This window comes from Mesoplodon densirostris, chromosome X (genome assembly GCF_025265405.1).
Source record: "Mesoplodon densirostris isolate mMesDen1 chromosome X, mMesDen1 primary haplotype, whole genome shotgun sequence".
NCBI lineage: Eukaryota > Metazoa > Chordata > Mammalia > Artiodactyla > Ziphiidae > Mesoplodon > Mesoplodon densirostris.
The window spans coordinates 135,417,822-135,444,041 of record NC_082681.1 but is presented as its reverse complement, the minus strand read 5'-3'; the positions used below and the strand labels follow the sequence as shown (position 1 = coordinate 135,444,041).

Here is a 26,220-nt window from a genome sequence, read left to right as displayed (position 1 = left end):
ACATATATACGCTACCAAATGTAAAACAGATAGCTAGTGGGAAGCAGCCGCATAGCACAGGGATATCAGCTCGGTGCTTTGTGTCCACCTAGAGGGGTGGGATATGAAGGTAGAAGTAATCTTGTCATAGGAAGAATTTAATTACAAAGTGGAACATTATAATTTTATTTTATTGAGTGCTTAGCTTATATGCACATTCTTTCAGGCTATGCTAGGAAAACAGAGAGAAAAGTATATACTACTTTCCTTTCCCATAAGCATTTGCTATCCCCTAGGGCATGGGTTGGGAAACTTTTTCTTTAAGGCACCAGGAAAAACAAAGAAGGAACACACTTTCTGTTTTGGGAAGCATTTCATGCAAATCGCCCCATGGCATTTCAGGTTATCCCCCCGAGAACCGAGTCACAGGACCTCAGCTCACAGCAAGAAAGATGGGATGTGGGGTTTCCATTCTGAGATGACAGGTGCCCCGCAAAGAATTCTGTTCCTATGGCAACACACAGACAAAACCCTGACTCAGAAATCATGAGTTGGAGTTTTATATTCTGTTTTCACTTCCAAATTTACATTTGTTTGATAATACATTTCTTCTAATGGAGGACCAACTTTCTCATAAATCTGACCACTTTATCTGCACAGGGGAGACCGCATTCGAGAGATGGGATTTGAGGATGGACGCTGATTTAATATTCTTCCTGGGTTTTTTGGGGGCAGAGGCGGGCCTCAGAATTCCTTTTCTCTTCGATGGAAGGCGTGTATAAAAGAGGCTTTTACTCCCACAGCCAACGTGTGTTGGAGTTATCTCATTCTGCTCCTTGGCTAGCCTTACGTTTTCTTTGCAAACTTAAACAAGCAAAATGCAATATATTCTCCTTTTGCAATCCTCCAGTTCACTGCTATCTACCTTAAGCGATCATTTAAGCTTTCTTTCTTTGAATGACAGTTGTTGAGCTTTCAGGGGGAAAAAAAAGAGCCTATCTTACTTCTTTCTTGTGGTCTAACCAGGGCACACAGACATCTCTTAGCATCCATGACCTTTCAGACCACCTGACCAACACTTATTTTACAGTGAACAATCTGTTAAAGAAATGAGTAAGATCTGAAGTACTCTTTTATCCATAAAAATTAATGTATCGATGCCACACGCTTCAACCAAGTTTTACATAATGACCACAGAGCACATTACATGAGTTCACTTAACGTCAATCTTATTTTTTAAGTCCGAAACAAAGGAGAAGATAGATGACATAGCTCAGCTTTAATTCCCAAAAGGCCCTGATGTCTATTATTACTATGACCATTATTATTTACCAAATTCATTGATTTGACGTGGGTTGTTCAGTAATCAAAATGAAAATGAAGGCTAGAATTGGAATTTGACTGCAGTGCATTCATTCTGAGTTTAAATCCATGCTTCAATGCTGAATTTCTTTACCCCACTTACACATTTGAAAAGAATTGAAAAAACCGTGACCCCCTAATGATTTTACGTTTCTATTTCTCATCGTGTTGATCAAATCCCAGAGGAAGCAATTTCCCTGAAGCTGACAATCATCTTTACACCTTGTGAAGTAATCTAATTCTTTTTAAAAAATATTATTGGCTAATCAGGCTTAATTTTTAAGAGCCATTTAGTTCAATGTAAAGAGAACACTTCTATATACATGGCGCACAAGCTAACATTTCCTCCCCCCCTCACCTCTTCTTTCTTTTCAAGTTTAGGGAGAAATGGTTCAGTCAAGATTCCTGACTATAGTAAAAAAAAAAAAAAAAAAAAAAAAGTCCATTATAGCTTAAGACAAAGGGGGAGATGAAAACTCTAAGGTCAAAGTTGCCATAAAGATAGGAGACACTTTTTTTCCAGTTAGAAAATGGAGTTGGTTTGGGGGAAGAAATGTATAAATTTGGGGTTGGGTTTGATAGAGATGTAGCTTTCCCCTTGATTTTGTTCTTCATCCTCTCAGCTGGCCATCCCCCATGGTAGCCTCACAGCACAGCTAGAATCCAAGAGGCTTTCGGGATACCACCCTTCCCACACAGAAGCAACTGGGATTTCCCTCCAAGGAGGTTCTTCAAAGTGAGACTCTTCATAGACACCCCCTCCCCGATCTGTGCTGTCTTCTTCTGAAATTTTTTTAAACCGTCTTCATGAATCAATGACTGATGTACAATAAAATTCCTACTAAAACTTCACAGTGAGAAACCATAGAACTTGAGAGATTGAGAAATATATGTAAACAGGTGAAAGTCATCACAACCAACATGGGGACCCTTTCAATCCCCTCCACATTCCCAGGTGTCCCACTGCAGTGAGCCTCCCACCCCATCCTTCCCCAAGATGGCTCCTGGGTTTCTCCAAGTCACTCATTTTTCTTGAGAAATTCATCAAAATGGAGTCTCCTTTTTCTGCCTGGCTTCTTTCACTGAGGTGAATGTTTTTGAGAGTCATTCCTACTGTGAATCTTTGTAGTTTGTTATTTTTTTCTTTTACTGGAGAGAAGTGATCCATCTCGCGGAAACAGGACCATCCATTGACCAGTGGACAGACACTTGGGTTGTTTCCTGTTTTTGTTGGTTATGAGTTAAAAAGGCATAGACAATGCTGTTTTGGCCATGAGTAAAAGGGTCTTTAATTCTGTTGGATAAATACCTGGAGAGGCATTGCAGGATGATTTTATGTCAAGCGTATATTTAATTTTATTTTTAAAAAGTGAAATCGCTGTCCAAAGTGGCTTTCTAATATTACATTTCCACCCACATGGAGAATTCTCCCAGGTGATTCACATCATCACCAACACTTGGTATCGATAATCCACCTTTTTTAATTTAGCCCCCCTAGCGTTTGTGCAGCAGTAACTTGTAGTTTTAATTTGCTTTCCTAATGCCTAGTGATATTGATTATACTTTAGGCGTTTGTTGGTTATTTGCATTTTTTTTTTTGACAAGAAAGTAGGATTTCTTGGTGGGCATGAGTCAGGAGGGCACAGTGCCAAGGCTCTCATGAGTGCAGGGCTCGCCATTTGGCCAGAGGGACACAACTGGGGCTGTATGTGACCTCACAGCCATCCAGGATGAGCCGCTTTTCTGCCACCATGTTTTCAAATTCATCCGCATTAAACTTAGGAAATCCCCATTTCTTGGAGATGTGGATCTTCTGGCGGCCAGGGAACTTGAACTTGGCCTCAATCACACGTTCCTCGTGCTGCAGCTTGGTGCCGATGGACATTATGCCTTGGTCCATGTGGACCCTGGCCACTGTGCCCTGGGGCTTTCCAAAGGCACCACGCATACCTGTCTGGAGCCTCGACTGGGGACAGCACGCCACTCATGAATGTGCACGGGAAAGGGCTGAATCCAAGGTCCCTTAGGGAAACCCATACAGGCAACAGGCTGCATACACTACCGAGGAGGCTGTTGTTTGCGGCTACTGGACATCGGGCCCCCGTGGGGAAAAGAGCACAGTTGGCTTAACTGGGTTATTTGCAAATGTATTGGATAAAATGTCTGTTTAAACTGTTCGGCCATTTAAATCATTTTGTGCTGATGCTCTTCTTGCTCATTTTTGAGTGTTCTTTCTCTAGTCTGCTGAAAAAAATTTTAAAAAAGAAACCCTTTATTTTGTAAATTCTTTCTCCCAATTTGTGGATTAATATCACACTCTGAAGTCTTTAAAAATGGAAATTTTAGGGGCTTCCCTGGTGGCACAGTGGTTGAGAGTCTGCCTGCTAATGCAGGGGACGCGGGTTCGTGCCCCGGTCCGGGAGGATCCCACATGCCGTGGAGCGGCTGCGCCCATGAGCCACAGCTACGGAGCCTGCGCGTCTTGAGCCTGTGCTCCGCAACGGAAGAGGCCGCGACAGTGAGAGGCCCGCGCACCGCGATGAAGAGTGGCCCCCGCTTGCCACAACTAGAGAAAACCCTCACACAGAAATGAAGACCCAACACAGCAAAAATAATAAAATAAAAATTAATAAACTCTTACCCCCAACATCTAAAAAAAATGGAAATTTTAAATATTAATGAAACACAACTTATAGTTTTCCTTTAAGGTCTATGTATTTTGTGTCTGACCTACAAGATCTTCTCCTAATGGAAGGTTGCCACTTGTCTTATAATTTCTTACAGAAAAATTATATTTTTAGCTTTTACAGTTCAGTTTTGTCAACTGCTTTTTCTATTTCAGTTATTCTTAGCAAATTGTTCTTATTCTTATCACTTGGAATCTCATTTTTATTCTATTAATATGTTGACTTATCCTGAAGGGTTACTGAGTGTGAAACCAACCATATATTCCTATGTTTAAACCCAACTTGGCCAAGATGTATGATAATTTTTACACATCAGTAGATTCTATTATTCTATTATTTTGTTAAGGATTTTTACACCTAAATTTACTAGGGATTTACTAGATTTATTCATCTGTAGTTTCTTTTTATTATAATGTCTTCTTTATGTTCTGATTCTACTAGCCTCCTAAAATGACTTAGAAAGCATTTTCTCATATTCTATTTTCTAGACGATTTTGCCTGTATTCAGTATTTTTATTCCATAAATCTTTTTTTTAGGATTCGCCTAATAAGCCATTTTTGTTTCAAGTTTGCTTTGGAAACTATTTTACTGGAAATTATATTTGTTATATATACACAGGACTGTATAAGTTATTTTTTTTCTTGTGTGTTTTAGTGATTTGCATCTTTTATATAATTTGTTCACTGATTCTTTAAGTTGCCAGATGTATTGGTATTAACTTGTTCATAATAGTCACTAATTATTACATCAATATTTATGAAGCCCTTAGCAGTGCCCCTATTTTATCTATTTGTGTCTTACCTCTTTTCTTCCTCCTGACTAGATGGCTAGAAATTAATCAATTTTACTGAACTTTCCAAAGGAACAGCTTCGGATTTAATTGGTTTCATCCATTGTTTAACAGTTTTGTCTCTCATTGATTTTTGTTCTGCTCTTTATTATTTCTTTCCTTCCACTTATTTTAGATTTAATTTGCTCTTATTTTTCTGGCTTTTAAAGCAGAAGCTTAGATATTTTCTCTGAGACTCTTTTTTTTTAACTAATGAAAGCATCCCAAGACCAATTTTTCTGTTTCTTTTCCTGCATATCCCACATTGTAATGTGTTTTGTTTTCATTTTCATTTAGTTTGAAATACATCTTGCATTACAAATCCCATCCAAATGCACTCATTTTTTATGAGAAAAATAAAGAAAGTGAAACTTCCTCGTAAAATAATGGAAGAAAAAAAATCCACAAAGGGGGAAAAGAATGCAACATGCTGGTTATTTTCTACCAACCATTAGCTCCAAATCTTGTGGAAGAAAATGGGAATTGATGAGAAGTCTGCAGTCTCCAAACCGGCAGACAGGTGTGGGTGATACATTTAAACAGCGCAAACATGAGTCAGCCTCCACCAAGTGTTTAGAAACCCCTTCCAATGTCCTATTTTTACCTGGTATCTTAATTGCTGATAGTCAGAGAACAGTGAGATAAATTATATGTTGGCGTTTCAAGGTTTAAACTAGGTTTGAGCTTTGCTACACAAAAGAAATATTTCTCCACTGGGGTCTTTTCTGCTTCATTGACTCCCTGCAGGTGAGTGCAGATTAATTTGCTCCAAGAAAGATGGTGGTAATTATACCATCCTGCTGCTTCACTGTGCTATGCAAACAAATGCAGACAACAGAAAAGCACAGAACATGGACCAGTCTGGGGCTCCTTCAACTGTCCTGTTCCCTAATTTAGGATCTCCTGCACGGAAGACAGATCTGCGAGTCTGAAGGGGAGGGCTTTCTGCAGGGGCTTAGAGACATGCTCTCCATCTTCATTTATCCCTGAGGAGTTTCTTTTAAAAAAAAAAATTGGAACCTGGGATTTTCATTGATACACAGGCTGTGACTTTCAACTATAGTTCAGTGAACATTTTTTCTATATCTTTGTACTGAGTTAATGTTTTTTAATAGGGCAACAAAAAAGATACCCTAAGTTAAACTTGTAGATATTTAAATAAATATGTTAACCCACAAACAGTTCAATTTTGCCATACTTTCAGCATTACAGAAAGGACACATCACATGCAGACATCTGAAGACTCATAATACTTGTTAGAAAGACAATAAAGTGATAATTGCCAAGAATAGCAGGTGTGTGGCATAGACTTCAGTTTCAACTTGGTTTAAAATTCCTGGGTCATTTTTAATGTGCTGTCCCTCATATATTTAAGGGAATTTTTAACTTGGCCTGGCTATAACAGCAATTTGTGATTGGAATAGATTGATAATGCCCAATAAACCTCCACATCAAAATACACTTTGCTCATATTTTCACATACCCTCTATCTATTGTGTGTAGGATAAAATGATTATTTTAAAGGAGCAGTCATTTGATAATGAAAAAGAATGTCATTCAAAGTGTGAGGTCATGTGAGCTTGTGGAAATCATATTTATGTCTGTTGAAATAAAAAATATAATGTGCAAAACTCGGTAGAAAATGACCTAGCAATCCCACGCCTAGGTATACAGACCCCAGAAAACTGCAAACAAGTATTTAAGCAAATACATCTACATGGATGATCAGAGAATTAGTATTCATAATAGTGAAAGGTGGAAGCAATGCAAATGTACATCAGCAGATGAACAGACAAACAAAATGTGGTCTATCCGTTCAATGGAATGTTCAAACACAGAAAGGGATGAAGATCTGATACTCACTACAATACGGGTAAACTTAATTTATAAGCTGTTGCACAGCAAAGGAAACCATGAACAAAATGAAAAAAAAAACCCTCAGAATGGGAGAAAACATTTGCAAATGAAGCAACCAACAAGGGATTCATCTCCAAAATATACAAACAGCTCATGCAGCTCAGTATCAACAAAAACAAACAACCCAATCAAAAACTGGGCAGAAGATCTAAATAGACATTTCTCCAAAGAAGACATACAGATGGCCAAAAGGCACATGAAAAGATGCTCAACATCACTAATTATTAGAGAAATGCAAATCAAAACTGCAGTGAGGTACCACCTCACACTGGTCAGAATGGCCATCATCAAAAAATCTACAAACAATAAATGCTGGAGAGGGGGTGGAGAAGAGGGAACCCTCTTACACTGTTGGTGGGAATGTAAATTGGTGCAGCCACTATGGAGAACAGTATGGAGGTTCCTTAAAAAACTAAAAATAGAGCTGCCATATGACCCAGCAATCCCAATCCTGGGCATATATGAGAGAAAACCGAAATTCGAAAAGATACATGCACCCCAGTGCTCATAGCAGCACTATTTACAGTAGCCAGGACATGGGAGCAACCTAAATGCCCATCGACAGATGAGTGGATAAAGAAGATGTGGTACATATACACGATGGAATATTGCTCAGTGATAAAAATAAAAAGAATGAAATAATGCCATTTGCAGCAACATGGATGGACCTAGAGATGGTCATACTAAGTGAAATAAGTCAGAGAATGACAAATATCATATATCGCTTATATGTGGAATCTTAAAAAATGGTACAAATATAGAGTCACAGAAGTAGAAAATAAACGTATGGTTACCAGGGGGGAAAGCAGGGGAAGCATAAATTGGGAGATTGGGACTGACATATATAGACTACTGTATATAAATAGATAACAAATAAGGACCTACTGTATAGCACAGGGAACTCTACTCAAATAAGTAATGACCTATATGTGAAAAGGACCTAAAAAGACTGTATATATGTATAACTGATTCACTTTGCTGTACAGCAAAAAGTAACACGATATTATAAGTCAACTATACTCCAATACAATTTTAAAAAAAAAGATGTGGTAAATATACATAGCAGAATATTATTCACCATAAAAAGAAGGAAACCTTGCCTTTTGAGACAACTTGGATGGACCTCGAGGGCATTATGTTAAGTGGGACAAGCCAGACACAGAAGGGCAAATATAAATACTGTACGATCTCACTTATGTGTTGAATCTAAAAAAGCTGAACTCGTAGAAGCAGAGAGTAGAATGGTGGTTCCCAGAGACTGGGAGGGTACGGAGTAGGTGGAGATGCTGTTTAGTGATACAAACTTACAAACAGAAGATGCGTAAATTCTGGAGAGCTAATGCACAGCATAGAGATTACAGTCAACAATAGTGTATTATATACTTCAAAATTCCTAAGAGAGGGCTTCCCTGGTGGCGCAGTGGTTGAGGGTCCGCCTGCCGATGCGGGGGACACGGGTTCGTGCCCCGGTCCCGGAGGATCCCACGTGCCGCGGAGCGGCTGGGCCCGCGAGCCATGGCCGCGGAGCCTGTGTGTCCGGAGCCTGTGCTCCGCAGCGGGAGGGGCCGCGGCAGTGAGAGGCCCGCGTACAGCAAAAAAAAAAAAAAAAAAAAAAAAAATTCCTAAGAGGCTAGATCTTAAACCTTCTGACTACAAAAATAATAATAATAATTATGGAATGGGACAGAGACATTAGCTAAAGCCACGGTGGTCATAAAGCAATATACAAATGTGTCAAATTAACCCACTGGACACCTTAAGTGTACACAATGTTATCTATATAAATTATATCTCAATAAAAATCAACCAAAAGGTTAAAAAATTGTATACTTTAAACTGGTTAAAATTTGAAATTATAGGTTATGTTTTTTTGCCACAGTAAAAGCTTGGAAAGATAAAAATACACATCACAGAGAATAGAGTGCTGAGGCATAAGAAATGTAATTTATGTGAATTCATGCAACAGATCATCAACAAAGCTGAATTTGAACATATTTTGTCTTGACATCGATACACGTGATATTTCACTATACAGACGGGCAAATAATGACGTAAGCATACCTTTCTTAAACTGTCTTTTAACAGGTACTGGCATAGAGAGCAATAAATATCCCTCTGGGAGAAAAACATTAGAAAAAAGTTAGCTTGAAAAATATTCCTATTGGAGAACAAGAAAATTAGCATGGTAGATGGAAAGGTCATACAGTTTTAAAGCAGGAAATCTGAATTCTAATGGTATCTTTGGTAATTCATTTCTCTCTCCTGACCCTCATTGCCTTTATTTATCAAATAGGGATTATTTAATGCCTAAGACAGAAGGATCCACACATATTGCCCATTTATTTAGTGTTGGATAGTTTCATAATATATATAGTTAAGATGTTTGTTTAAAGCTGTGGGAAACTGCTTTAACTTTGCGACCATAATTGGATTAAATACATGTGAAAACTGTTATGGAATTTAAAACTGCAATCAAATATTATTTCTATCATTTAATTTGGGAGAAGGTAAGAAATGATAGGCTTCTTAATCTTAAATGAATGTGGATACAACATTTTTCTATTTTAACAGTTTTACCCTTTTAGTCACCTTTCAGTAAAAAGTTATACTTTCAAGTTTGTTCTTTACAAGGCATTGAATCCCCTCATCCTGGAGATGTACAGGCATAGGCTGATGAATAATTTGGTGGAACGCTGGAAAAATGGTTGAACTAGGAGGAAGATGCTTAGATTAGACTAACTGTTCTTCCAAACCCAGAAGTAATCTGATTTTCCAAGTATCCACATTCTTACTGAAATAGATTTCAAATATGGTTCAACAGTTCACGGACATTGTCTTTCCAAAGTATATAAGTAAAGCTCTTGAGACTTGAGAGCCAAAAAAAAAAAAAAATCATAATGTGAATAAAATTGGGAGAAAGATTGAGAGATTTGTAAACAGAGGGATATTAATCCTTTTATTAAAAACTTTCACGTTACGGAAGACATTCCTTGTGGTTCCCAATATTATAGCCAAGTTTATTTTTAAAAGAGACTATGCTTGCTTTTTCTTAACTGGGTTTTGTTTTTTTTGTTTTGTTATTTATTTTTGGCTGCATTGGGTCTTTGTTGCTGCACACAGGCTTTCTCTAGTTGCAGCGAGCGGGGGCTACTCTTCATTGCGGTGCGCGGGCTTCTCATTGCAGTGGCTTCTCTTGTTGCGGAGCACAGGCTCTAGGCATGAGAGCTTCAGTAGTTGTGGCACGCGGGCTCAGTAGCTGTGGCTCACGGGCTTAGCAGCTCCATGGCATGTGGGATCTTCCAGGACCAGGGATCGAACCCATGGCCCCTCCGTTGGCAGGTGGATTCTTAACCACTGTGCCACCAGGGAAGTCCTGTTTTGTTTTCTTTTCCCCCAATTTTTTACAAGTTATTTTTTACGAGTTATTTTTGATATACTAGTGTCTTGGTTTTGATTCCTGTCACCTGTGCTCCCTGGAAAGCACGTGGTGCTCAAATCCTGACAATTCTCCATCAGCAACTGACACTTGGTCTTAAGCCTGTGTCACCTCTATTTTATCACCACACTCAAAGGACAGTGCCTAGTCGAATCTTTCTGAACTCACCCAAAAACATGTAAAGAATGGAAAAAAGTTCCAGCAACGCAGCTCAAAGCAGCTGATGTGGAAAATATATTTATTAGAGAAAACAGCCGGAAAATCCCTGAAGCTGTATTACTCTTACTACCCCGTCTAACACAGCCCGGTCTTTCACATCGTTTGGGAAACGGACAGACACCCCAATGCCTAAAAATATTTTGCCACTATAGCCTGTTAAAAATAGTTCAATAAAGAGGGTTCAGTAAATTTTAAAACTTTGCATTTAACGGCCTCTAGGAAGATCCTGGGTATTTGGAACTCTATCCAAGCAGATGTGATTTTACTTTTCAATGCTAAGCTGAAGTATCGGGACACTGCATTAATTTTCTTGGACATGCATTCTCATGTATTGAAAGCTACCCACCTTGATGGCCTACCGGACCTGGCATTCCACCTAGACAGCACTGAAATCCTGGGGATTACAGTGAAGTCAAGGCAACACCAGGATGCTCTTAAAACAAGGCAGTTAGGTTTCTCTTCGCATCTCCTTGGGTTCAGCTGTCCTATAGCCATTATACACTAAAAGGGCAAAGTCTACACATGGTCATTGACTAAGTGAACCAGAATGGGGAAGATCTCATGGATTTTTTATTCCGAGCCTCCAAAGTGAGGAACTGAGGAACGTTCTAGATAAAATATAACGCTGCTCCAAGAAAGGTAGACCCTGGAATGTGGAGAGCTTATCTCTATATTCTAACTTGTGCTAGAACATAACCCTGTCCTGATAACCAGATCAACATTTGAGCACAGAATTGAGATCTTTTTCATTTCCAGTTGCATGATAACACATGTAGACATGTAATCATGGAGCCTGCTGCGGTTCCATCCAATTTAAAGGACTGTGTGTTATAAATAATGGTGTGATGTTCTCCTATGAATAGGACTTTTATCAAAAATATGTTGTAGATTCTCAGACATTTCAGGATCAAACTATGTACAAAAGGATATTGAATTGACGCAAATAAAAGTCCTTGTGAAATAAAATCCAATGGCATTATGCATAAATCATGAATAAGTTCATCAGAGAGAAATTCTCAAGTGTTTTTGTGTTATATGTTTTAATGAGAATTCCTCTTTTATCTCATGGCTTATTCTCATACACAGGAAAAATAATCTTACACTTAAAACTATGCAATAAGCAGTACACTTTGAAATATTCTGAAATTCCACTTTAATTAAAAGGGGGCTCCTGAGATTGAGTTTTTATTTACTGTGAAACCACTGGAACACTTTCTCTTAATGACCCTCTCAATATACATGTCTCTTCATTGAGCACAGTTGCACTGATTTTCAAATTTTATTTTTAACATGTTCATTTTATGGAGGCTCTGAGCATTTTGTACTGTGAAAGCATATTTAATGATTCTTAAGGCTGCTCCCAATGCCATGTAGAAATGGGAAAAAAACATAGACACTGACAGTTCCCTAGGAGATCATAAAGCCTAGATTTAATATTAGAAGATGCAATTCCCTTTTAATAGTTGCCCTAATCTATATTTCTAATTTATGAGAAATAATTTCCCCCAATTAATTGGCACCATGATCTCTAAATAAACTATAAAACAAATTGGCTAAGCTCAGATGGCTGCTGAAAGACCATACATACAAACTATTATGTATAAGATAAATAAGATACAAAGATACAATGTAGAACACAGGGAATATAGCCAATAATTTATAATAACTTTAACTGGATTATAATCTATAAAATATGCTGTACACCTGAAACTGTTATAATATATAATATATAGAGTTATAATAATCAACTCTAATTTTTAAAAAGCTCATAAAATCACAACTGACTTTTCCAGTTTGAGATGCTATCAGATATCCAAAGAGACATGACAATGTTCAACCTTTTGGAAAGCAATGTGGATTTTCAGGAAGCTCTGAATTGAAGACAGAAGTCTGGGAGTGGCTTTTAGAAAAGGGAGTGGAATGCATGGCATTAGAAAAGAATAGGGGTAAGACAGGAATAAAGACACAGACCTACTAGAGATGGACTTGAGGACATGGGGAGGGGGAAGGGTAAGCTGTGAGAAAGCGAGAAAGAGGCGTGGACATATATACACTACCAAACATAAAATAGAGAGCTAGTGGGAAGCAGCCGCATAGCACAGGGAGATCAGCTCGGTGCTCTGTGACCGCCTGGAGGGGTGGGATAGGGAGGGTGGGAGGGAGACACAAGAGGGAGGAGATATGGGGATATATGTATATATATAGCTGATTCACTGTGTTATAAAGCAGAAACTAACACCATTGTAAAGCAATTATACTCCAATAAAGATGTAATAAAAAAAGAAAGAAAAGAAAAGAATATTCAGGGGGCAGGCAAGAGTAGACAAACCTCATGATTCAGAAGAAGCTGGATCTACCCCAAACCTTGAAAAGGAGAAAGGAGGGAGCACCGAAGCAAGAGGGTTCAATTACGAAGAAATCGGGGAAATACACAATGAAAATAGGTTTGCACTTGTGTTCATTCTAGTCTCTTAAGAGGACGCAATCCAGGAGAAAAGGGAAACAACAGAAAAAGTGAGGACAGACGTCGTTCCCTGATATCAGAAGCCTCACAAAGAATTATTCCTAACTAGGAGGTGTGCAAACTACGGGACGGAGACAAGGAATAAGGGCAGATGGTGGAGAAAGAGGTGAAGGCAGAGTGAATGTCACCTGAAATTTCTGTAGATTTGGGAACTTTGGTGTCTTCATTGTCTGCCGTTGCTATGACTGTTGCTCTTGTGAGGAAAATGGAAGATACTATGTGGAGACACTGACAAATGGAGCAGAAGGACAGAAACAAACCAAGGAACATGGACTCAAAGAGAAAGAACTCAGGGAATAGAAAGTCACACCAAGGAGGGAGCCCTCTCCTGCACTGTTGGTGGGAATGTACATCAGTGCAGCCACTATGGGGAACAGTATGGCGGTTCCTCAGAAAACTAAAAATAGAGCTACCATATGACCCAGCAATCCCACTCCTGGGCATATATCCAGAGAAAACTATCATTCAAAAAGATACACGCACGCTGACGCTCATAGCAGCACTATTCACAATAGCCAAGGCATGGAAGCAACCTAGGTGTCCATCAGTAGAGGAATGGATAAAGAAGATGTGGCACATACATACAATGGAATATTACTCAGCCATGAAAAAGGAGATAATGTCATTGGCAACAACATGGATGGACCTAGAGATGATCATACTGAGTGAAGTATGTCAGAGAAATACAAATACCGTATGATATCGCTTATATGTGGAATCTAAAAATGATATAAATGAACTTATTTATAAAACAGCAGCAGACTTATAGACAGAACAGACTTGTGGTTGTAAAGGGGGAGGGGGTGGGGGAGGAAAGGATTAGGAGTTTGGGATTAGCAGATGCAAACTAGTATGTATAGGATGCATCACAACAAGGTCCTACTGTCTACCAGAGGGAACTCTATTCAATACCCTGTGATAAACCATCATGGAAAAGAATACGAAAAAGAATGTACAAATATGTATAACTGAATCACTTTGCTGTACAGCAGAAATTAACACAACGTTGTAAATCAAGTATAGTTGAATAAATAAATTTAAAAAACATGACATGAAGGAAAAAGCAAGGCTCATTTGATCCAATGGCTTTTGTCAAATCATTTGTAGTAGAGTGTATCTATTTTTTCTTTTTACCCTGAGGTCAAATTAAAAATTTAAATGTAGTGAAAGCCACATGGCATTCTCACTCTCAGTGTCTGCCCAATGAGCCTGTTTGTCAAGCAGAGAGGTTCAACCTAAGTACTTGATTCTGATACAATGAACTGAGGAGGCCTTCATTAATTTATGAGTCTATAATATTTCAGTCTTTAAGTCAATGCAGAAATACAAATTACATCCTAGGAAATTATCTGGCAATTACACTGAAACGTAGAACACATATTGTGACCAGAGAGTTTGCAGGAGGAGACAACTATATGCATATGGACCCCATCCCTCTTGTTAATCCAGGAATCTCCTGCAGTTTATTTTTCACTAGGGCAAGGAAAACAACAGTTGTTGCTGGATTGAAAGAATCTGTCAGTTTAATGTATGGGAGACCTTACAACTGAAGGCAAAATTTTAGGGAGAATATTTAAGCTTAAACTGTAATATTACAGTTTAGTAACAAAGCTTCTTTTATGAAGAAATAATTCAACCAGTAGTGTCTTATTTTGTAAACTACGAAAGGTTGATCCATTATTTTAAGTTATGAATTAAAATAGATTTTGTTGATAAAATCCAAAGATTTAAAGTAAATGAAATGATAAAATGTAAATGAAAATAAAACCATAGATGATTTCACTGACATCTTTCTATACAAATGGTTATTCTTTTTTTTAAACTTATTTACTTTTATTTAGTTTTGGCCATGTTGGGTCTTCGTTGCTGCACACGGGCTTTCTCTAGTTGCGGTGAGCAGGCTTCTCATTGCAGTGGCTTCTCTTGTTGTGGAGCATGGGCTCTAGGCACGCGGGCTTCAGTAGTTGCAGCACGTGTGCTCAGTAGTTGTGGTGCACAGGCTTAGTTGCTCCACAGCATGCGGGATCTTCCCAGATCAGGGCTCAAACCCGTGTCCCCTGCATTGGCAGGCGGATTCTTAACCACTGCGCCACCAGGGAAGTCCCACAAGTGCTTATTCTACATACTCATCCTTGTATAAGGTCAGTATGACCTGCACAAGTAACTTCTATCCTTTTATATTGGAAGTGTTCATCACAGCCTGGATTATTACTGGTTTAGTTTATACACGAAAACAAAAATAAGAGGATAATGACAGAGAACCCTGTAAATTAACCTTGAATAGTTTTCTTTTTATTTGAGATATGTTTTCTCATTTCTTTGTGTCACTCTAGAAATCCCTGATTCAAGCTTCTCTTCATCAAAGTCATGGCAATTCTTCCTTCAATTGTTTGGGTGACATGGAGTTGGCAGAGACTCAAGGCTTCTTCAGTCCTTGGAATCTCAAGGAGAAGGTGGACCAGTATTTTGTTCCCTGATGCTTTTAAGCTTAGAATCATGGGTTTTGAGGATTGTTTCACCTAGGCTTAAAATCTTAGTGTAGTGATTACCGGCTTTGGGACTTTCTCAACGTTTCCAGGTTACAACAAGTTCAGACAATGTTAGAGAACGTTAAATGCAGTATATTTGTAAGGCAGCTGACAGAGAACCCTCAATCTGCATTAAGTATGCACCTTCCTTGTTTCCACAGAGCCCTGGATAGAGATTACTTAACTAGCTATAGTTGGTCTGGGGTGTTTTCAGCATTGGAGCAAAAGCATTCTCCCTAAAACCAGTCTCATCTCCCCCACAGTCAAGTCTTCACAGGTATCAAAATCAAACTTATGGTTACCCAAGGGGAAGCGTGGGGGAAGTGATAAACTGGAAGACTGGGATTGACACATACAGAGTACTGTATATAAAATAGATAACTAATAAGGACCTACCGTATAGCACAGGGAACTCTACTCAATACTCTGACAACCTAGATGGGAAAAGAATCTAAAAAAGAGTGGATCTATGTGTATGTATAACTGATTCGCTTTGCTGTACACCTGAAACTAACACAACACTGCAAGTCAACAACACTCCAATAAAAATTTTTAAACGAAGACAGAAGCTTCAGGAAAGTGATACTGTAATACATCAGAACAAATCTGACTCCATTTTGGATCTGTTTTTAACTTTAACCTTTGTATTCTATTGCAGGGGTTCCCAACCCCCAGGTCGCGGACGGTTACTGGTCCGCAGCCTGTTAGGAACAGGGCCACAAAGCAGGAGGCAAGTGGCGGGCAAGTGAGGGAAGCTTCAAGCTTCATCTGCCACTCCCCATCGCGCGCATGACTGCTTGACCGTCACCCCCAACGCCGGTCTGTGGAAAAACTGTCTTCCATGAAACCGGTCCCTGGTGCCAAAAAGATGGGGACCGCTGGTCTATGGCTTTAGCTTCAAGTTAAAAATGTTGCCTAGAGCCTGAAATATACAGGAAAGCCCATTCTCAAGGCTCTGACCTTTAAGGGTGTAACACTTTTCCACTCCTATAGAGATAAAAAGTTGCAGAACAGAGAATAACATTTGTCTTGTTGGAGGTTTACAGGAACATCAAGACCTGACCTACCCGGACAGATGCAAGGACTCCAACACAAAGATGTCTGCGAGAACCAACCACACCCCCGCCCCTTTTTAGTATAAAAGAAGCCTGAATTCTGACTTGGGCATGACGGTTCTCTGGGACATGAGCCTGCCACCTTCTCGGTCTGCTGGCTTTCCAAATAAAGTGGCTATTGCTTGCCCCAGGACCTCATCTCCCCATTTATTGGCCTGTCCTGTGGCAAGCAGTACGGGCTTAGACTTGATAACAATGCCTTCTTCCTTTCACGGTTAGGAATGTTCAATCCTCTAGCTGTCTAATTTGTACATGGGACATAGAGATTTTTGGGGGTAAAAGATGACAATCCTGTACTCTGAGTCTGTATAGTATATGTAATTCTGAGTCCTCAGAGTAAGTGGTCAACACGCACTTTCTAGGCGGGGTGGTCTGCCTCTCTGAGGTCAGTGAATGTGCGGTCAGGCCTTTGCTCTACGGAGTAAAAATAAACTTTCCACATCCCAGTTTCCTGCAGGTTACCTTCCTGACTCCTTTCTCAACCTAGTTTACCACAAACATATGCTGTCAGAGGTGGTCGGATGTCCAAAGATAGAAAACCTTCAGGAAGAAACATATTCGGATACCTTATTACTGTTCCAAGCTCTGTGTATTTTTCATACCCAGTGCATTTTTTTTTTTTTTTTTTTTTTTTTTTTTTTTTTTTTTTTGCGGTACGCGAGCCTCTCACTGTTGTGGCCTCTCCCGTTGCGGAGCACAGGCTCCGGACGCGCAGGCTCAGCGGCCATGGCTCACGGGCCCAGATGCTCCGCGGCATGTGGTATCTTCCCGGACCGGGGCACGAACCCATGTCCCCTGCATCGGCAGGTGGACTCTCAACCACTGCGCCACCAGGGAAGCCTGCCCGATGCATTTTGAGTGTTATGGAATGGAGGCGTGAAAGATGGTAGACAAATGTATCCCATACTTGAAAGATACATACATCATGTTTGGTGGTTGCCGGTGGAAAACTGGCCCTAATTTTAGGAAGCTCATGATGCTGGTTTGCAAACATCTTTACACCTACTTCTATGATTATTCTTTATACCTATTTCTATGATTATTCTTTGTGTTAGCAGAAATCCATCTGTCCAGAATTGCCCAGTAAACTTTGTACCCAGAGAGCGGCTGGGAATTCATCTTACACTTAATGGAGCCGGATTTTTTATATTTGCTATGCTTTGAATTCTAGAGAAGCAAACCTGTAGGTGATTTCTGCTAACATAGACACAGATGGCTTTGAGGTGGTTCTTACCATGTTTGTTGGATTTAAAAGTAGTAGCATTTTAGTGAGAAATAGAAATAATTACCATGCAGCACTATGTACGTATATCCAACAAAAAAGCCATCTCCTTTATAAGCCTATGGGAAAATGAGAAATACACAGGCATGCATGAAACTCCCTCCTTTTGCATTACTGCGGCATATACATCAAAATGCCTGGTCAACATAGAGCATTTGGTATTTCCCATCTCCCGTGACAACCTTTCCCTACCTCAGTAGACTCGTACTTTCATAGGGGCATGGTTTGGTGTTCTAAAAAATAATTGCGAAAAAAGTTTTGAAACTAGCATGATTATATACTCTGACATTTTTAGATACAGCATAAAATTTTATAAAATATTCATGTAAAATGTTTATGAATTGTCTATATTTAGGAAAAAAGTTTTATAGGATGAGCTTCAATATCCAATTCATTAAAAGTCCACAGCAAAGCAAGTACTGAATGAAGAAAAACACAACATAATTGTAAATGGAGGAGCCGATATAATATCATGAAAGCAAGAAACCTGATGCTCCCAGTAGAATATACAGAGAGTAATTCGTTGATTAAACTCTTACAGAGAAAATAGGAAGAATGTCTTCAAATGTTCAGAACGAATAAATTGTCTATGGTCACAAGTTTAAATCAGTTAGTGTCCATAGCGCATTTATTTTTAGGATGTGATAAATACTACATTGTATTTTGATGGAGAATACATTTTATTTTTAATGCTCAATAAATTGAAATTATCAAACCATTTATGTAAAATATATACATCATTGATCAACAACTATTTATACAGATTTTGTATCTGCAATGTATTGGATTTGACATGTATGAAAATTGAAATAGCCAAGTATGATGATTCAAACTGTCCCACATTTGTGATCAGAAACATTTATTTAAAATGCAGATCAAAAGTAGCCATTTTCAAGTTTGTGCATGTTGGGGACAAAATGCTTCTCTCAAAGGAAAGTCACATGATAAGAAATAAAAGAAAACCAGTAGATAGAAATCCATACGTATTTTACTTAAAGTGAAAATAATTCAGCATAAATACCTCTATATTCTTCATACTGAAAAATATGTTATTTCCTAGTTTCTGGTAAAAAGTAAAGCCATAATAATTTGGTTTAAAATAATTTTCCAACACAGTTTTCTATTTCTTCCTCACTGCACTTAAAAACTTAACAGTTGAACACTCTGGAGAGGGCGTGGAGAAAAGGGAACCTTCCTGCACTGTTGGTGGGAATGTTAAGTTGGTACAGCCACTATGGAGAACAGTATGGAGGTTCCTCAAAAACTAAAAACAGTACTACCATTTGACCCAGCAATCCAACTCCTGGGCATATATCCAGACAAAACTATCATTCAAAAAGATACATACACCCCAATGTTCATAGCAGCACTATTTATAATAGCCAAGACATGGAAACAACGTAAGTGTCCATCAACAGATGAATGGATAAAGAAGATGTGGTACATATATACAATGGAATACTACTCAGCCATAAAAAAGAATGAAATAATGCCTTTTGCAGCAACGTGGATAGACCTAGAGATGATCATACTAAGTGAAGTCAGACAGAGAAATACAAATACCATATATCACTTATATGTAGAATCTAAAATATGACACAAATGAACTTATCTACAAAACAGAAGAAGAGTCACAGACAGAGAACTGACTTGTGGTTGCCAAGGGGGAGGGGGTGGGGGAGGGATGGATTGGGAGTTTGGGGTGAGCAGATGCAAACTATTACACATAGGATGGATAAACAACAAGGCCCTACTGTATAGCACAAGGAACTATATTCAATATCCTGTGATAAACCATCATGGAAAAAGAATGTGTGTGTGTGTGTACACACACACACACAGAGTACGTACATATGTATATATAATAGAATCGCTTTGCTGTACAGCATAAATTAAGACAACATTGTAAATCAGCTATACTTCAATTAAATAATTTGTTTTTAAATCTTAAATTCCACCCCATCAAAATAGAACAAAGCTGTTCAAAGCTACCTTTGGGGGGGAAAAAGAAAACTCTTATTAAGCAAAAAAAAAAAAAAAAAAAAAAAAACCCAAACAAACAAAAACAATAGTTAACGTGGGAATAAAATGTCACTTAATTGACTTTACTTTCTGTGGAGATAAAAACAAAAACTTCTTTATGTTATGCTGAAGGAGCTGAAGACCCCAAGCTGATAAGGAGCAAATTCTCTATTTTGTGCACTTGTTCCAGAATTTTTAATATTTTGACATCATTTTATTCCATATATAAAAACTACAAATGGAAGATGTTAATTAGCTCCAAGTCTCCAGAGCTAGGAGTCAAAAGGGTTCTCTGATTTCAGTTTGGTTATCTTCCAAGTATTTCATTGTCACTCCGTAGTGAAGCATGAACATCTTGAACTTCTAATTTAACAGAAAAAAAAATTAAAGGACTATCCTTGCACACATATATAAGCAGGCATGAGAAAACATGAATGCTATTTTATTTGCTTCCAGCAAGGCTTCAGAGGGACAGCTTCAGCTTTAAAACATGATCGTGAGAAAAATTTTAGGAAAGTAATAAAGTTACATATTTTCCCATCCAAAAGTATACTAGAAGTAAAAATGCCTTCAAAATTGCATTGTTGAATATCAGAGCAAAATGACTCGACTTTCCATGAAGAAAGACGTGGTAGCATAAATCACTCAGGATGTAGTATTCAGCCAGAAAGTTACAACGCTGTAATATGAAAATCTGAAAAGGCGAAAGCTCTAACAGAAAAGCTTGTCTCTCATTTTCCAGGTTGGTTGCTGACTCCGCTCCATAGAATCATGCAGGGATCCAGGCTACTAATAACTTTGTTATTTTCAACTACGTAGTTATGATTGGGGTCCAGCAGCCCCACCCAGCTGGCCGCCTACTACAGGCATACACCTTGGAGATACAATAAAGCCAAAATTATAACAAAGAGAGTTACAGGAATGTTTTGCTTTCCTAGTGCATATAACAGTTATGTATACACTAGACCCTCGTCTGTTAAGTGTGCAATAACATTAAGCCTAAAGACAATGCATATACCTTAACTAAAAAATACTTTCTTGCTGAAAAATTCAAACCATCCTCGGAGCCTTCAGTGAGTCGTGATCTGAGCCATAACCTTTCTGCAAGATAATATCACAGATCACTGATCAAAGATCATCATCACAGGTACACAAATAATGAAAAAGTCTGAGATGTGAGAACTACCAACCTACGACCCAAATTGAGACACAAAGTGAGCAAATGCCTTTGGGAAAATGGTGCCAATACACTTGCTCAATTAGAGTTGCCCCAAACCTTGAATTTGAGATTAAAAAAAGAAAAAAGAAAAGAAAAGGCAATATCTGTGAAGCACAAGGAAGTTAGGTGTGCTACGGAAAAAGAAATGGTTTTGGTAGGATGTGGGCCGTTCTTTGCCACAGAAGGGACAACCTGGATAGAAGTACTGAATGCAGAAATGTTCTTTGGGGTACCTTACATTTTCTTTTTGGTATTCAAGTGTAATAAGATTATCATAGCACTTTGGCAAATTATGTTTAAAAAAAAAAAAAACTAGAATCACACTATAAAAGACCTGTAAGGACGTACTGGTTTGTCCCTGGTTTGTGCTGTTTGCATATCTGCCTAGCACAACCTACCTTACCATTGGAACAGTGGCTTTGGAAGCTCTTTTTACTTTTACAAATACCTACACGGAACATCATGGTAATATTTTCCCTTTAAAATAGTATTCAGATTAGAATGAGTCTGATTTTTTTTTTTCCACCAAGCTGCGTGGCTTGTGGGACCTTAATTCCCCGACCAGGGATTGAACCTGGGCCCTCGGCAGTGTGAGCAGAGTCCTAACTGCTAGACCGCCAGGGAATTCCCAGAATCAATCTGATATTAACCCATTCTGTAGGATTTGATTACACAAATGTTTGGCTTCATTTTACAAAACAAATAATTTATAAAATGAATTACAAAATGATTTCCAATACTGCGATTTTACTATTGTGGATTATTTTGTTTGACTGTACAGAGTCCAATTAAACAACTGCACTGGGTTTCCTTTGTCATATCAATAATAGTACTAAAAGCTCTTTACCAAGTTGCTTAATAGTGCAATCTCTGTGTTCAAGTATTTTTAAATGTCATTACTGACATATTACTGCCAAGTACTACGAAGTCTTATAAACCAACCACAATACGTTTCGTAAAAATGAATATTTCAAGTCATTTCTGGTTTCTGTTTTTGCAAAGCGTTCTTTCAAAACAATATATGATCTTTAAAGGGTAAGTAAAAATAAACTGAGGTCCCCTGAAGATTGGGACATGCTTTCTTTTTAAATGGGATTATGTTTCCCTCTTGGTGGTTTATAACAAAATTTATTTCATCGAAGCCCCATCTATTTATGTCAAAATAACTGTTCTTCTACAAGACAGACTGTGAACATCTGAATAAAAGCCAAGAGTTCACATCATTCTCCTTTAAAGGTATGATGGGTTTTCTTTCCCCTGTTGTATAGGAGCATCTCACAATGACACAATCTTTGAGGATTCATCTCTTTTATAATTAAATTGCCCCGAAGAAAGTTCCCAGTCTTCCTTTTCATCTTTTCCTAATTTCTTACCAATTCTAGCACAAGCACACATCTGATAATAAAGAATACTTCAAACAGCACAGCAAACATTAAAACTGCTTGAAGAATTAAAAGTTCAACACTCACAGTATTAATTATGTTTTCACATACCACGCTTTCTCTGTGACAGCATTTTTATCTTGGGTGGCACCATCTAAATGCTTTCAAGGAGATCAACCCTTTCCCAGGACTATTCCTAGGTGAGCTTGCTCCTGTGACCCAGATTCTTATCTTAAGTTTCTCATAAAACCTTTCAAAGATGCTTTATCCACAATGAGTGTGTATGGAGACAGATAGATGGGCAGAGAGATCCATCCAGTCCTAGGAGGGAAATCACCAGACATCATTTCATGACTTTCTCTCCTGGACTTTTCTCTGTGTATCTGCCTGAGTGGGGACCTTCCCCCCGACAGAATGATTACCCTGGTCCAGACACAGAGGCCAACACGTCTCGTTTTTTGCTCCTACTCTCTTAGTTGAAGTAGGGTTATTTTGAAGTCGGGCTATTTTTATGAGGATAACAGAGGCAAACATGGATGAAGGAAGTTGCCCAGGACCACAGGGTTGATACATAGCCTGAGGGAGACTCGAACACTGCAGCGAGCAGGTTGAGTCTGTCCCCACCGTGCTATACGACCACCGTGTGAATATATAACACTCCTCTATGGTATCACAGTAACTTTTATACATCTTTCCAGTCCTGAGAGACCTCCCTTAGTCTCCTGAAAGGATTCACAATGTCCCAAAGGATATAAGTAGATCATAACTTAATTAGTTCATTACCCTTCCTTAGCAGACTTTTAATTATGCTTTTGGAAAACACATCTCCAAATCTTTATTCTACCATTTCACTCTGTTCATAATGCCCTTTTTTCCCCATGATAAAGCTTTAATTTTTATGCATTCCAACCTGATATTCCAATGGATTTTGCTAGTTGATACTCTGCACAATTGAATTTGTTTTTAAAAAACTTAAAATTTATTGTGATTTTTTAAATATATTAAATAGATAGATGACAGAGAGATGGACAAAGATAGATGATGAATATAGACAGATGCTAAACAGATGATAGATAATAGATATAGATAGATGAAAGATAATATCGATAATGAACAGAAATAAATAGATGATCAATAACTAGATACATTTATGTAATCTAGTATTTACTTTTATAGATAGATGATACATGATGGGTAGATATACAGATACAGATAGATAATAGACAGATGATAAGTAGATACAGATAGATGGATAACAGATGTCAATAGATAACACAAAGATGATGGATAGACAGAAAGATAATGGATAGATATAGATGTTTAAGTCATCTAGTATTTACTTTTGTGTATGAAGTGGAGTGAAGATCCAAGCACCTATTTCCTCAGAATACACCAGTCTGTTCCTTCGAACCCTTGAATTCCACAATTATTTGAAACCCCACACTTAATTCCACCTCCAGTTGCCTTGCAGCCTCTTGTTAAGACTCTCTCTGATACTTCTTAAGCCCCCCTTTGATATCACACACAGAGATCACTCATTATCCATACTGGAGCAGTAGCAGATGCAGGTGGATGGACAGGCACTTGGCAGGATGTGTTTCTCCACGTCCTCTCCTCCAAAAGGTGCAGGGACACTAAATCCAAGTATGCTTTCCAGCTCGGGGGTCAAAGAGGAAAACGAGCATGTGGCCAGAGCAAGAGAGAGAAAGCATGCCCTTCCCAGGGCACAGAAGCTCTAGACCACACAGAGGCTGAAAGTAGCCTCTTTGGGAGAAGAAAAACTAGTATAAAAGAACATCCATTGCATAAGGAAGAGCTGGTACATATATACAATGGAATACTACTCAGCCCTAAAAAAGGATGAAATAATGCCATTTGCAGCTACATGGATGAACCTAGAGATGATCATACTAAGTGAAGTCAGTCAGAGAAGCACAAACATCATATGATGTCATTTATATGTGGAATCTAAAATATGACACTAATGAACTTATTTATAAAACAGAAACAGACTCACAGACACAGAGAACAGACTTGCGGTGGGCCAGAGAGGGTGGGGGATGGAAGGGCTGGGAGTTTGGGGTTAGCAGATGCAAACTGGTATACACAGAATGGATAAACAACAAGGTCCTACTGTACAGCACAGGGAACTATAGTCCATATCCTGTGATAAACCATCATGGAAAAGAATATTAAAAAATATTGTATATATATGTATAACTAAATCCCTCTGCTGTACAGCAGAAGTTAACACAGCACTGTAAATCAACTAGACCTCAATTAAGAAAATAAAAAAATACAAAGAACGTCCATCACGGCTAGCCTATGATTGTGCAATCTCCATCTCTAGACTCTCCAACCCTAGAAACTGTGTACCCATCAGTTTTCAAGAAAGTAAAATGCAATGATCTTCCAATAATTAGACGGCCCCACTCTTGCTTCGGAGCTTCCAAAGAAGCAGAGAGGAGACCAGAACCCTTGGCAGAGTCCAGGATTTATCACTTTTAGAATAAAGGTCATAGTGGCTGACAACACACAACCTTGAAGAATAGATAACCCAACCTGTGGACTCTCCCCTGCTATGCCCCATCCAGCCTCCTGAAATTTATCAGCCTCGTGGACAGAGGCAAATCTAACCCATCAGTACTAGAGGAAAGAAACATACAAACAAGAGACAGGATTTTCATGTCTAGTTTATATAAGAATGTAGGTATTTTTTCAGTCTTCTTTTAAATTCATTTATCTTTCATAATCAATCTCACTTTCTATTCCTTCAATTTTCTTCAGTCTCACTGGTGCTAGATATTTGTACATATTTACATAATTGGGACATAAAATGCTTTGTACCAGATTTTTTCACTTAAAAAATTATATCATGCTTCAATTAAAAAAGAAAAAGAAGAAAAAAAATCACATCATGCAACATTCTTTTCATTTATTTAAAACTGGGCATTTAGGTTATTTTTAGCAGCTTAAAAATTCAAAATGCTGTGAACCCTCTACTGTAATAACTTGCCTCTTGGACACATTTCTAAGGATAAAGTCCTAGGACAGGAATTAGAGTCTATGGGTACAATCATTTGAGTCCCTTGTTATTTATTGTGAATTACTCTCAAAAACAGGGTGGCAAATACAGTAACTGACATTATTATTTAACTCAAAATGTATTTTAAGACTAGCGAGCATGTGAAGGTATATAAGAAAGCTGATGAAGTTATTCAAAACGTAAAGTTTGACCTGATCTCCTTAGTTTGAGGGTGATTCACAAAAATTTGGGGACTTAGCCCACCTTCCCACCTTAGGCGTGAATGTCTTTGCAAAACTTCTTCAGGTTTCAAATTCTGTCTGCAACTTAATTTCTTGATAAATGATCAACTTTTTTTGTTGTTGTTTCTTTTATATCTTTTGGGTTATAGGAAAATTATATGTTTTACTTACAGTGAGGACACAATACAATTTACAATGTTTCTTCCTGTAGCAGTGACCTATCTCCAGTGAAATATCCTCAGCCTCACATGCATTTTGTTACACATTTTTCATCTCCTTTCAATCCAATTCAATCCCAGAGACAAATCCCTTCATCAGTTAAAGAGTTGGCTACATATCATTCTATTCATTTCCTTTATATACGTACACAGATCTACAGACAACACATTCATTTCTGTTTTAATATACACAGAATTTTGACAGTCGATTTTATGTGTGAACTTGGCTAGGC

At 38.3% G+C, this 26,220-nt stretch overlaps 1 non-coding gene across 1 annotated transcript; it reads right to left on the bottom strand.

Annotated features, from left to right (window-relative positions):
• Nucleotides 1–3,346: 3,346 nt before the first annotated feature.
• On the bottom strand, nucleotides 3,347–3,480 carry LOC132482792 (small nucleolar RNA SNORA70). Its single transcript, XR_009530960.1, has one exon. It is a non-coding gene; the product is annotated as a small nucleolar RNA SNORA70 (small nucleolar RNA).
• Between the last annotated feature and the right edge of the window lie 22,740 nt (nucleotides 3,481–26,220).